Raw genomic sequence first — 12,002 nt, forward strand, 5'->3', positions numbered from 1 at the left:
TTTCTGAATTTAGGCAAATTATTCCATTTTAATAAGAAATATTTTGTTATTTACAGTACACAGTTAATCACATCTGTTTACCATTTCATGAAAACATAAACAGGTTTAAGTATATAGAATTATACTGTTGTAGGGACGGACAAGGCAAGGCACCACAGATAGCACTGAAGATGAGGAAACAGTTATATCTGGCTGCAGCCAGGCTCAGAGGTCACAGCTTCTGCTGCAATCAATCAATCTCCAGAACCCCAAGTTCAGGTAGTTTTGGAAATTTATACCCAGCATGTAAGAGGAGGGACTCAGAAGTTCATAGTCTGCAGAAGTTCACATAAAAGCAGGTTTTTTTTTCACTGTTCTGGGCAAGTTAACACTTCAAGGACACCTGAGAAGGGGAGAGCTTTATCTTCTCTTTGTTTCCTCCCCCTGCCAGCAGTTACCATGGAGCCCAACAGGTAAATTCTCTTATCTTAGAAATGGAGACATCTCTAGGAATCCCCAGTTCAAGGCCAGAGGGCTTGTTTACATATTTTTGTGAAAAACTAGGGAGGAGGTGTCTAGCATCTGGATTACTGATTTTTCCAGGCAAGTGGCCAAGTAAAACCGAGCAACACAAAAAGAGGAAGTTTATCTACATTAAATTTTGTTATAGAGACTCTTTTGCTGATAGTCCTAAAATCAGCCGTGGTGAAGATTTCTGGAGAAGGTCAGTTAAGACTTTTCTGTGGGCCTGGGGGTCGGGGGGAGACAGGAAGGTGGCGCTGAGAGGAGCTCAGGTAGACTTTAGAATTAGGAAGGAGATGTAAAAAAATAATGGGAAAGGGGTTTGGGACTTTCCCTAGCAAGGAAAACTCGAGCAGTAGAACAGATAGAGCAGAGGGGAGGACAGGAGCAAAGATCCCAAAAAGCCTGTAAGGAACTTTAAATTCTTAGTAACCTTGTTTTCAGTGATAACAAAGCAACTTTAAAGGCTATTTTCACCAGATATAAGATAGGGGTTTGAGGGCCCTACTCAGCTCATTTGAGCTTTGGGTTAGCCAGTAAGGGGGCCTGGTGGGACCTGGTGTGGTCACAGACAGGAGAAGAGAGGAGTGAGTGGATGGAGGGATTCATTTAGTACCTGCTACCTCACATAAGGGGGCAACAGTTTGGGGAAGGACAGTGGTGTAGGTTTTTGATCTAGTATTTGGAAGGGAGAAAGCATGTTGTTGAGGCAGGGGTGATGGTGGAGGGGCTGGGGCAGAAGGTTAAGGGTGAGGACCTATTTGAGCCAGACAATAGAGTGGAGGTTCATTAGCAAGGTCCAAAGTAGTGGATGAGTCCAGAGGAAGAGAAGGTTGGGGGTCAGTGGTTGGGGGGGGTTGGTTTGCAAGCTAGAAGAATTTGTAGAGGTTTTTAAGAGGTGCAGAGAGCAGGCTTATATCAGAGCAAGAAGAAAGCTTGAATATAGGGGACGTTTATCCACTTTTTTGAATGCTCAGAGTAGTTGTACAGATCCCTTAGAATGGAGGGATCCAGAGATCCAAAAGGAGGTCATTTGCTTTGGTTGTCTAGGGGATAATTAGGCCAATCCTGGGTGCTATATTTAATCAATTTGTGGTGTTTGATGTCCGGTGTCAAGGAGAGGGTCTTGAGGTTGTCTAAGAGACATTGTAAGGGAGAGTCAGCAGGCATAGAGTATGTATTGCCCATCTTGCAAACATTATATGGGGAGAGGAGGGAGCTGATTTATTGTCAAAAGGAGCATCCCCGCTAGAGCCAAAAATCAGGCACTGCCTAGTGGCAGGTTCGAGCTGCAGAGATTGGTCATCACCAAATCCTGATAGTTGAGGCTTCCATACTGGACAGGGCCAGGGCCATGGGAGACCTTGACCAAGGCTTTTTGGGACCCCTCCTGGAGAGGCTGGAGACTCCAGGGCCAGAGAAGGAGAATGGAAGGGGAGAGTAAGCATATCTCTAGCAGCCAAGTCTTAAAGGTGAGAAGACTTTATGAGGGCCGCCTAGATCGTGAAGGTCTAGGTGGGTTGGGATTTTCCTCTCTGTTATGTGTTCTTGAAAGTTAACAGTCCTTTGAAGATGATGTATGAGGTCTATGCCAGGGAAGAGGAAGGGAAGGAATTTTGAACCCAAGAGTCAAATCTGCCCAAGGAGGGCGTCCATGGGGACCATCATGGCCTTGAAGGCTTTGACGGGATCTTTTCCTCCCCAAAGATGGGCGAAAAGGTCAAATCCTCCGACACCACCATTGGGTTTAGGACTCCAGAAAGGGGAAACTCACCAATCGAAGGTCGGTGGTGGATGTAGTTGTGGAGGTCAAGAAAATGGGTTCGGGTCATCTGGTGACTGGCACGTCCGAAGGAAGAAGGACCCAAAAGTGGGTTTTCACCCTCTTCCTGGGTTTCAGTACTGGATGAAAGGAAAGTGACCACGACACTTAGAGAGACCAAGAGATCTTTATTGCGGTGGTGTCTGATTAACACGGAAGGAAGAGAAAAGAAAAACAAAGAGAGAGAGAGAATAAAGAGAGAGCAAAAGAGGGGGGCCCGGCAGGAGAGAGTTTTTATAGCCAAAATTAATGGGGTCTTTAGGTCTGCAAGCCGCCTTATTGGCGTACAGTGATTGGATCATACAGTAGTTGCTAAGGGTGTCATCTTCTGCCTTCTGGCAGAGGGGTCAGGGGTCAGATGTGGGTTTCCTTTGCACCAAAGAGTTGGGCGTCCAGTGTTCAGCCTTGAGTGGGGTTGAGTGTTCAGCCTTGATGCAAACAAGCCATAAGGAACCAGATGGGTGAGGGTCAAGTGTGCAGCCCACCCTTTAGCTAACATTTGTTCAGCCTGCTCCGCAACTAACAAGTCCAGAGCTCAGATGACCTGTACACTGTACTGCTGCCTATAATTTTTGCAATTGAGACATAACATTTATACACTCCACAAGTTTTCACATGTCACCACCACCTAGATCAAGGACAGGACATGCCATTGCTCCAGAAGTCCCCTGAGGCTTCCTCGAAGGTACACCCTCTCCTGTCTCCTGTACTTTTTTTCGCCCTTCAGCAGACTGCAAAGTATTTAACCAGGCATAAGTAAAATCGCCTGTAATGATCACTTGCTCAAGGAACCCATACAGGGATGCCTCCATCGGATCTCATGGTCACAACGAGGGACATATCTGACTGATCAAGTAACAAATGTTAGCTGGGTGCTGTGGCCCATGCCTGTAATCCCAGCAACTCCAGAGGCTGAGGCAGAGGACTGTAAGTTGTAGGCCAGCCTGGGCAACTTAGTGAGAATCTGTCTCAAAAAATGAAAAGAGCTGGGAATGTAGTTCAGTGGTGGAGTGCCCCTGCGTTCAATCCTCACTACCAAATAAAAGTAACAAACATTTATTTCCCAGTGCTAGGTACTGTGCCAAGTGCCAGGTAAGCAGCAATGGCAAAGCCAGCTTTCCAGTCACTGAGAGTTCAAAGATGAGTTGATATTAGACAACTACACGGATGTATAAGGGGTACATCATTAGTAAGCAGCATGTGACAGAGTAGAAGATGTTTTGAAAGATACTGGAGGAAAGGTCAAGGATGCTGTTCCTGGGGAAGTGACAAATGCTGAGGCTGGAAAGGCCAGTGGTCAGCATTTTCCAAGGGCAAGAGGAAAAGTCCTTGGGCAGAAAGCGTGAAAATGCAAAGGCCCTTAACCAAGCACAGCGACATATGCCTATAGTCCCAGTGACTCTGGAGGCTGAGGTAGGAGGATCACAGTTTGAGGCCAAGCTCAGGAAGTTAGCATGGCTCTAAGCAACTTTGCAAGAACGTATCTCAAAATAAAAAAAAATAATAAAAAGGGCTGGGGATGTGGCTCAGTGGTAAAGCAACTATGGGTCCAATTCCTGGTACGAAAGAGAGAGAGAGAGAAAGAGAGAGAGAGAGAGAGAAGGGGGGGGAGAAGGAGGGAGAGGGAGGGAAGGGGAGAGGGAGGGAGGGAGGGAAAGGAAGGGGAGAGAGGAAGGAAGGAAGGAAGGAAGGAAGGAAGGAAGGAAGGAAGGAAGGAAGGAAGGAAGAAAGAAAGAAAGAAAGAAAGAAAGAAAGAAAGAAAGAAAGAAAGAAAGAAAGAAAGAAAGAAAGAGGAGAAAGAACGAGTGCAAAGGGCCCAAGGAGAAGAGACTGAGAAAGGAGCTCACTCAGTGTGAGGCTGAATTTCCTTAAAAGCAAGGAAAGCTTTGAAGGGCCTTACCGGGAATTGGGATTGGTGACTCGTCCTAGGAATCCCCAAAAACATCAAGAGGGAAACTAGGGAATGTGGGGGGCCACATGTGGGGCAAGGTCAGCAAAATGTCACTGAGAACTGCTTTGTAAGCAAATTCAGGTTACATATGTGGCTCACAATCATAGGTTTTATTTAGAGATACTACTCTGTGAACAGAGACCAAAGAAAAAAATTTGTTCTTAGGGTTGTTCTTTTTTTTTTTCTTTTTCTCATACAGGCAATTTATAGGCGATTGAACCCTGGGGTGATTTAATCCTAAGCCACATCCCCAGACATTTTTTTGTTTGTTTGTTTTTCTTTAATTTTGAGACAGGGTCTTACTAAAATGCTGAGGCTGGCCTCAAACTTGTGATCCTCCTGCCTCAGCTTCCTGAGTCCTTGGGATTACAGATGTGCATCAGTACACCAGCCCTATTGGAGATTATTTATTGTGAATGATTTCTCAAAGCACATCTAAGAAAGTGTCCACACATCTTTATAATGATATTTACCACCATATTATTTAGCTTACAATGCTATTGCTGGTTAATATTTAACCACTGGGTCTCTCCAAACAAGTCCATATGTGCTGTACACATACACACACATATACCTAAGATTATTGTAAACTTTCTAATATAAAGATGTATAGCACTCAATTTATATAAAACAATAAAAATGAAGTATACAAAGTCTTCACTGTACTTTCCATGTGGTCAACTGACTCATTTACTGACTTTTTCCAAACCCTTCTCCACAGCCAATCTGTGGTTTCAATTCTACCCTGTGGTTTCAATTCTACCCTGTGGTAAACAGTATTTATAATCTAGTTCATGAGATTCCTAAAAAAATAGCAACCCATCTAGGAGAATCTGGAATCTGTAAAAAGCAGTTCTCAATTATATTCTGCTATAAAACCAATGTGATCCTGCAATCTGTACACGTGGAAAAATAAGAATTCATACTCCATTTCAATCAAATGTATGATATGTCAAGATCATTGAATGTTTTGAGCAACTAATAAAAAAAAATTTTAAAAAAAGCAGTTCTCAAAAGCCCTCAGACCTGGCTCCAGGTAACTCTGTTGGTGGCAGAGAGGGAAGCAGGGTTGGGAGAAGTAGCAAGAATTAGAGTGGGCTCTGGAATGCAGGGATAGACAAAGTGGAGCTCTGAGACCAGAGTTCTCAGGTGCCCAAATGAAGGGATCCTCAGAGCGAGAGCAGAGGAGAGAGGGGAGAAATAAGAGAATGGGAAGAGGAGGAGGAGAAGGAGGAGGGAAGGGAGGGAGGGAGGAAAGAATTCAGCCACTCTCCCCATAAAATAGGGATAATCATTTTGCATGAGATTGTAGAAGGGATTAAATGAGGGTTCCATGTATATCATATAATATTAAATATATTTAATATTATAAATCCTTTCCCTATCCCAAAGAAAAAGGGCTTTGCTCTAAGGGCATTTAGGGACACACCTAAGAATTTTAAGGAGGAGTAATGATATTAGTTTTGTTTACGAAAAATCATTGATTGGAGGGGAGGACTTATCTTTTGTATGTGTGTGTGTGTGTGTGTGTGTGTGTGTGTGTGTGTGTGTTTGTGTGTATCTGTCTGTCTGTACATGCTGGGGATTGAATGTCCTGAATCTGCTCTGCCACTTATCCCCACCCGCCTCACTCCATCCTTCTTCCTTCCCCTGCCCCCTCCATATTTGCAAATGTGGGAAACAATAATGCACTATCTTGAAAATTTGAACTACATTAATTTCTTTTCTAAATATATACCCTAAGAATTCTTGTACCTGTTCTCCAAAAATATATTCCTTTGTGGTTTTGAGGTGTTTTTGTTTTGTTTTGTTTTGTTTGTGGTACTGGGGACTGAACTCAGGGATGCTTTACCACTTAGCTACATCCCCAGCCCTTTTGATTTTTTTATTTTGAGACAGATTCTCACTTAGTAGGACTGGCCTCAAACTTGTGATCTTCCTGCCTCACAAAGGAAGGGACTACAGGCATATGCTATTCACCCAGTCAAAAACACTCAAAGAAGTTCTTAGCAGCATTGTTCCTGGTATAAAGTTCCAAACCCATTAAAAAGTCCATCAACAGAAGGCTGCAAACTAACGTGGTAAGTGGACACAATTGAATAACACGGAGCATGAAAATAACTGGATGATAGCTACAAGCCTCAACATGGAAGAATTGGATCTGGGAAGTGATGTTGAGGAGAAAAAAAAAAGTAACAAGTTTTAGATGAATACATGCAGTTATGATACCATTCCTACAAACTTCAAAAACAAGCAAAACAAAGAATGTATACATACATATATATCAAATCTATAAAGGAAAGCAGAGATAATTTCCTAGCTAATTTAAGACAAGGATTCTACTAAGGTTGGCACCATAATACCTGCAGGCAGCTACTTACAATTGCTGGTGCACACATGGAGTAAATGCCATGGAGAGCTCTCCCAGCCTTTCACTGATCTTGAAGATCAAAGAGCCAGGAATGGTGGTGCATCCCTGAAATCCCAGTGACTCGGGAGGCTGAGGCAGAAGGATCACAAGTTCAAGGTCGGCCTTAGCAACTTAGTAAGACCTTCTCTCAAAATTAAAAATAATAAAAGGCTGGGTATATAGTTCAGTGGTAAAGCACCCCTAGGTTCAATGCCCAGTGCAAGAAGAAGGAAGGGAACGAAGGAAGGAGAAAGGAAGGAAGGATCCAGTTCCAGATCCAGTTTCAGTAAACAATACTGGGCATTACTGGATTAACAAAGTCTGTCATCTCCAGGCAACCGAATTGCAGCACCTTGCCAGTATTAGTAACATTTTAATCTATAAATTGGGACTGTATTTCAACACAACTTTATAATGAAGGACTCTTTAATCCGATGTTAGAGAACCCCTTCCCAAGGGAACCCCCCCCCCCCGCCATGCACCATAGATGTGTCTCCTTCATTGCTTTGTGACTTAGCTTTAGAACCAAGATGAACGGAGTTTTGGGGCAATCTTTTGCTTTCCTTTATTTCTTTCACAATTTTTATTAAAATATCCTTTGTTGGAGGGTGTGAATAACTTGGAAATTCAAAGTAGCACCCTGAGTACCATTCACTCTACCCCATAGTTACTGTGCCCCTCCTATGCGTAGGAGGCTATTCCAGGAACTGTAGAGAGCTTAAAGACAAAATAACATTGCCCTGTTTTCTCAAGAAGTTCATCACCCCGTGGAAATATCAGAAGTATAAACAAATAACAATGGTACAAGACACAATATGACCAAAACCATTCATGAAGAGGTTAGGAGCTTGGCTTATTACCATTTGTAATCTAAGGCACATACCTAATTTTTCTGGGCCTCACTTTTCTCATCTGGAAAAATGGACTAAGAGCCATATTTGTACCATACCATTAATAAGAATAAATGAAACACTTATAAACAGTAGTCTGTGGGGCCTGGTAGATCATAGGCTCTTACTAAGTGAACCATTTGTGTGAATACAAAGTATTATGGAATATACTAAAGGGATCAATTCAGTATATCCTGTACCTTAAGGACAAATAAGTTTTCCAAAACTGCAGACAGGTAAAGGCAATAATTTGAAGACAGCACAGAGGTGAGTCAAGGGAAGTCCAATTGCCAGGTACAATGGCGCACACCTGTAGTCCAAGCTACTTGGGAGGCAAGACCATCACTTCAGCTCAAGACCAGACTAGTCAACAGACTGAGAAACTGTCTCAGAGGGTGGAAGGGTGGGGAGTGGATTCCAAAGCTCTTGAAAATTATTTGCCTTTTTGCTGCAACAGCAGTAAATAATCAGGGAGAATGTGCTTAGGAATTCAAGTCTGACTCCATAGATAAGGCATTAATTCCTGGATCAGCCAGAGAGCTCAGCAACTGGTCTCTTCTGATTAAGGTTGAGAATTCTCTTTTCTCAATGTCATCTTTTCCCTTTGACACTTTATCCTTTGTTTTTTTAAATCAGAGCAGTCTCTAGGGCTCCACCTTCCTAGGCACATGATACCAATCAGGCTCCAATTAGAGACCATTTTGCACGTTTACATTTTAGTCCAATAAATACTAACATCTTCTTGCAGTATGACATAATAAATAAATCTCTGCCACCTTGTTTTTCCAGCCACATAAATTCTATTTTGCCTCCTCCTTGAGTGACAGAGGTTAAGAAAATATAATAAAATTATACCTTAGTTATACTGTCAGAATGAAGTTTTCCTGCAGCATTTACCAGGCCTACAGGAGTGGATGAGAACAAATATGGGAAAGCCACATTTATAAACATGCATAAAATTTATTATTCATAAGAAACAGATGTACTGTAATAAATTGAAATAAATTATTTTCTGAAAAGGATAAGCCCTAACTGGAACCCACCAGGAATACCAAGTTTAAAGCTGAGGGTGACATGGATCAAAATAAAGATAAATGAGGGCTACTAGGGGACAATAAAGATCTGACATCACCTTTAACAAGGCCCGACAGGGCCAGTATTTAGAATTGATTAGGTTTTCTTAAGCTAATCAAAAGCAGAAGGTGGCCCTAGAAGTACATCTACTAAGAAGAAATGGGTTCAGTTAGTTTTCCACAACAGCAGAGCAACATTTTAAAAATGTACATCAAGGTGCAGCTCAGTGGTAGAGTGCTTGCCTAGCATGTGCAAGGCCCTGCGTTCTGTTCCATCCCAGCACAGCAAAAACAAAACAAAATGAAAGTGCAATCATGCCACACTCTGCAGGGCCCTCCACAGACTTGACCTCCTCCTCTGCCTGCTCCCTTCAGCTCCTCCACCCTGACCAACCTGGAGCTCTTCCTACACCTTCCTGCTCCTGCCTTAGGGCGTTTTTAATAGCTTTTCCCAGTGACTTCTCAACCATAGGTGTAGTCAGGCCTTCTATTTCCCTGGGTTCCACATGCAAAGATTTGATCACACAGAGCAAAAATATTAGAAAAACTAAATTAATTAATTTTAAAAAGAATGTATTAGATACCGGTGCAGTGGCACACGCCTGAAATCCCAGTGATTCTGGAGGCTGAGGCAGGAGGATCACGAGTTCAAAGCCAGCCTCAGCAATGGCCAGGCACTAAGCAACTCAGTGAGACCCTGTCTCTATATAAAATACAAAAAAAGGGCTGGGGATGTGGCCCAGCGGTTGAGTGGCCCTGAGTTCAATCACTAGTACCCCCCCAAAAAAAAAGAAGAAAAAAGAAAATATTAGAAAAAAATTGCATCTGACCAAACATGTATAAACTTTCTTGTCATTATCCCTAGACAGGACAATATCACAACTACTTCTGTGACATTTTTACATTGTATGAGATATTATACATAACTTGGACAGGATTTAAAGCATAAGAGAGGATGTGCATAGGTTTTATGCAAAAACTATGAGATTTTATGTGAGGGACTTGAGCATCTCAGGTTTTGGTATCTACAGTGGGTCCTGAAACCAATCCCCACCCATCTAGGATACCAAGAGACGACTGTACCCAGGGGGCCACCCTAGAAACACAGATCCGAGCCACCCTGTCCCTGGCTTCCCAACACCCCACATCTTCTACCGAATTTTTCTTTTTTTTTTTTCCATAAGCACTAACCACATTCTAACATAATACCATGAACCTATTTGTTATATCTGTTGCTTGATTTCCATCTTTAAAATTATCTTTAAAATCTATAAAATTACTTTTGTAATTTTTAAATTTTAATATTGAAACGGTAATTTTAAAAATCTATGAAAAAAGTAATTTGTAAAGTCAAAGACAAACTTTTATCTGTACCAAAAAAAAAAAAAAAAGTTGATTTCTACAATTTATTTTAAAATAGTGGGACATGGATACCCAGACCACCCATTCTGATTCAAAATGACTAAGGGGGGCCCAGACTAGTGTTTTCTCTGTCAACAATGATTTGAATGATTCTGGTGAGAACTATTATTCATATAGGCCATCAAAGCTGGGAAAAAGCAGTGAAGAAGGAAGAAAACCAGGAGAGTGATGAGTCAAAGACAGGTTTCCAGAAAATGGACTGGAGCTGAGAGATAAGCACTGAGAAGCAGCCACTGGGCTTTGCAAAACAGAGGCCTGGGGGTCTCTAACAAGAGCAGCTTGAGAGAAGTAGGAAAGTCAGAGCTGGTTTGCATGGGGGGAGGCAGAGAGTAAGAAGACACAAGAGTAGCACCAACCTTTTTTTTTTTTTTTTTTTTAGTCAAACTGTTAAAGGAGCAGGGAACAACAGTGAAATAGAGACATGACATGGGACATGGGGTAGTGTGCAGGCAAGGGAGAATCTGAGATTTTGTTTATAATTTTATTTAGAGAACTGACTTCTGTTTAGAGGACTCATGGGTCACTGACTCAGTAACAGATAAACCACAGGAGGACAAAGCCTTTGTTTTGTTTACAGGAAGGTGGTTCAGATATAGGACTCAGCTAGATCCAAACCCAGGCTCCATCCATTTCCTCTCATGCCTCAATTCTATGTCTCGGGAGTAACAATAATGTATATATAATGGGGCTATTGCAAGGATTAAATCCAGGAATACTGAATGCCTGGCAGAGATAAGAATCCCCAATCCTAGAACTCCTTGCTTGGTGTATTATTTGAGTTCAAAAATAATATTAACTAAATGACTGAAAGAACACTGAGAATGATCCAGTAGAGAAGAATCTAAATAGACCACATACATAGTTAACCCCAAGAGGAATTGTAGATAATGCAGTGCTCTGCTCCCTCCCAAGGACATTTTCTTATCTTAAATACTTAACTCTTCTCTCCTGGTCTTCTCTTGCCTGACGGCTGGAGTGTTCTCTGTGTCCTTTGAGCTTCTCCACCTCTGCTCCAACTACCTAATGCCACAATGTCCAGAGATTCCTCCTGGAGCCCTTGTGCTTCCTATCTATACACTAGTTGATTTCACCGAGGGGCTCCATAGACTTGAATGTATCCTATTTTCATTAATCTCCAGCTGAAATTTAGTATTTCATTCATGAATAAAGTAGTATTGCAATCCCCGTGGCTTTTCACCAAGAGAGATCACAGACATTTTTATATTACATTATAGTTGTCTCAGATTTCTAAAATATTTTTTAATTTTGTTATTATTTTGTTGTTAATTTTTTGTTGTGGTCAATGGACCTTTTTAAAAATTTTTTAATATTTTATTTTTAGTTTTCGGCGGACACAACATCTTTGTTTGTATATGGTGCTGAGGATCGAACGCGGGCCGCACGCATGCTTGAGCCACATCCCCAGCCAAAATTTTGTTATTATTTTGAAATTAAGGTAGTTCTTAGGATCACTAGTCTGTTATTTAATATAATCAATACAGAAGCATATTATATTGTTGTATCACAATTTTTAAATGCCTAATTATATTTTAGTATAGTTTTACTTCATAATCTTTGTGTGTGTGTGTGTGTGTGTGTGTGTGTGTGTGTTGCTGGTGAAACCAAGGTTTCTCTGCTTCTGCTGGAGCTGGTGGTGTCTGCATAAGCAGCAGACCACTACAGCCTCAAAATGTATTGCAGCCCTTAAAAGTGAGCTATGCTGGGCTGGGCTGGGGCTCAAGCTCAGTGGTAGAGCGCTAGCCTAGCACATATGAGGCACTGGGTTTGGTTCTCAGCACCACATATAAATAAATGAAATAAAGGTCCAATGACAACTAAAAAAAATATATTAAAAAAAACCCAGTAGACTATGTCCTCCATAGTCCAGTGTTGCAACAGACCACAACAGCTCACAGCCAACATCTTTCCAGGT

At 41.9% G+C, this 12,002-nt stretch overlaps 1 protein-coding gene across 1 annotated transcript in view; it reads left to right on the top strand.

Annotated features, from left to right (window-relative positions):
• The first annotated feature begins 654 nt into the window (after nt 1-654).
• Slc28a3 (solute carrier family 28 member 3) overlaps nt 655-12,002 on the top strand; it is a 103,817-nt gene continuing 92,469 nt past the window's right edge. The window contains exon 1 of the mRNA XM_077796992.1: nt 655-703. The gene's annotated coding sequence lies outside the window, so the exon portion shown is untranslated. The remainder of the gene's footprint in view (nt 704-12,002) is intronic.

This window comes from Urocitellus parryii, chromosome 4 (genome assembly GCF_045843805.1).
Source record: "Urocitellus parryii isolate mUroPar1 chromosome 4, mUroPar1.hap1, whole genome shotgun sequence".
Classification (NCBI taxonomy): domain Eukaryota; kingdom Metazoa; phylum Chordata; class Mammalia; order Rodentia; family Sciuridae; genus Urocitellus; species Urocitellus parryii.